Source organism: Pundamilia nyererei, unplaced genomic scaffold (genome assembly GCF_000239375.1).
Source record: "Pundamilia nyererei isolate P.nyererei 1_Seehausen unplaced genomic scaffold, PunNye1.0 scaffold01063, whole genome shotgun sequence".
Taxonomy (NCBI): Eukaryota; Metazoa; Chordata; class Actinopteri; order Cichliformes; family Cichlidae; genus Pundamilia; species Pundamilia nyererei.
In genome coordinates, this window is record NW_005188464.1 from 13,505 (window position 1) to 15,741 (window position 2,237).

The following is a 2,237-nucleotide window of genomic DNA, read 5'->3' on the forward strand; positions in this document are numbered from 1 at the left end:
GATTGTTTTAAACCTGTAATTAGTTTAGCAACTTCAGTGTCTGAAATATGAGTAATGGTGAACAAATTTTGACAGCATCATTCACACTATCAGAGCATACGACTGAGTCAAAGCTCTGACTGATTTCCTTAACAGATGAAATAAAGAAAGTGTTTCAGTTAATGGCAATAGATAGAGGCTCTCTAACAATAGAGTTATTTACATAAAGTTCAATTGTATTTTTGCTTTTGTTTGAATGATGGCCAAGTAATTTATTTAAGTGTTGCCAGATAATTTTACCATTACCAAAAATTTGCTTTGGCTTGTACTCAAACTTCTTGTTACTTTGTTCCGCATTGAAGTAAATCTCTGTCTATCTAGAGTTAGACCTGTTTTCAGGAACTGCTTTAGTAATTGATCTCTTGTTTTCATTAGATTCTTCCACTCTTTGTTTAACCCTCTCAAGGGCGTTGCAGATTTGCAACAAGTAAAAGCTAACAACCTGATTACCCCACATCCATATTTTATGAGTTTTTTTACTCAGAAGTACCACTGCAGGTATTCTCAAAAACTTAATTTGAGCCTGAGAGAGTTAACCAGGGCAGATTAGATGTTGTCTTTATTTTTTGTCGACCTCTAATGGAGTTTGTCGATATAACATCCTTGACAGTGTCAGTGAAGTGACTGCTGCAGAATTGTGGATCTTCACTACACAATAAACGCTCCCAGTTAGCTGATGCTAATGCTTCTGCTACTTTTGTTGCTGACTTCTTGGTATAAATTCATAAAAGGATCTCCTATTAGATGAACTATGAAAGTGATTCTTAACCCGTGATTTTAAAAGTTTTCTAGAAAATAATATACAATTGTGGTCTGAAATACCAGTGATACAATTATAAGATTTAATAATTTGCTCGGGCTTATTGCTGAAAACCACATCTATTTTAGTTCTAGAGTGTCTCGTTATTCTTGTGGGTTGTTCAATGTGTTGAGTAAAGTTTAAAGTCTCCATTATGTCCTTGAGTGTTTTTCTGTTCTTTTAACAGTCCCAGTTGACATTAAAATCTCCCATTACAATTATTTCATTAGACTTATTATTTATAGTATGATATTTAAGTAATATCTGTACTTGTTGATAAAAAATATTCTTTGCGGAAGGAGGGCGATATAAACAGATCAACCTAAATGACATTTCTGGGGAAAGAGTGATTTTAACAGAAATATGTCCTATTTCAACATCTATTGGTGAACTAAGTAAAGAGCAATCCAGGTGTGTTTTTTACATACATAAGTATTCCTCCTCCTCTTGTTCCAATTCTATCCCTTCTGAATACTGTGTACTCTGGAAAGACAACCGCAGACTCAGGAGAAGAACTTGTGAGCCAAGATTCAGAGATACCCAAAATAGAAATATTGGAATTGCTTAGAATATGTTCCAGTTGCTCATGCTTTGGTAACATACTGCGAATGTTAACGTGTCCACATAGAAGCCCCTTTGGTTTATTTTTAGTGTCTTGCAGATCATTGTTCCTCTGTAACTTTTAATAGCAGGATTTCTTGTCCTTTTGTTGACAATGCTATGAGCATTTAATGATGAGAAACCCTTTATCGGAGACTGTAGTTGGGGTACAGCAGGTGGAAGCCCAGGCAGCCGAGGTGGAGGCCCAGGCAGCCGAGGTGGAGGCCCGAGCAGCTGACGTGGAGGCCCAGGCAGCTGAGGTGGAGGCCCAGGCAGCTGAGGTGTAGGCCCAGGCAGCCAAGACTGAAACCCAGGCAGCTGAGGTGGAAGCCCAGGCAGCCGAGATGGCGGCCCAGGCAGCTGAAATGGAGGCCCAGGCAGCTGATGAAGAAACCCAAGCAAATGAGGCGTATTCCCAAGCAGCTGAGGTGGTAACCCAAACAGCAGAAGCGGAGGCCCGGACAACAGGGGCGTAAACACTATTAGTTGCAGATGTAGCCTTACTAACTGGGACAGTGGTTGGAGCACAGTTAGTTGAGGTGGGAAGCAATGCAGAGACAGCTGTGCCCATAGGCTAACTAGCCTAATTAGCTGTAGCCAGTCCAAATCACTAATGTTTGAATTAGGTCCAGGATTTAGTTCTATATCACCAGCCAAAAGTACCATCAGAACAAGTTTCAGAATCTCCAGGGACAATTGTGGTGTATTTAATTGTTCATGTTTACCTGGGGGTGGTCTAGCATGACCAAAATCCAAGAATCTTGTGAACAAAAGATGTTGACTCCATTTGGCTGGGAAA

The 2,237-nt window shown here is 39.9% G+C and overlaps 1 protein-coding gene across 2 annotated transcripts in view; it reads left to right on the forward strand.

Moving 5' to 3' along the window:
* The window catches only part of LOC102200487 (myelin-associated glycoprotein-like), a 17,130-nt gene that overhangs the window by 12,886 nt on the left and 2,007 nt on the right, over window positions 1-2,237 (forward strand). The window lies entirely within an intron of this gene.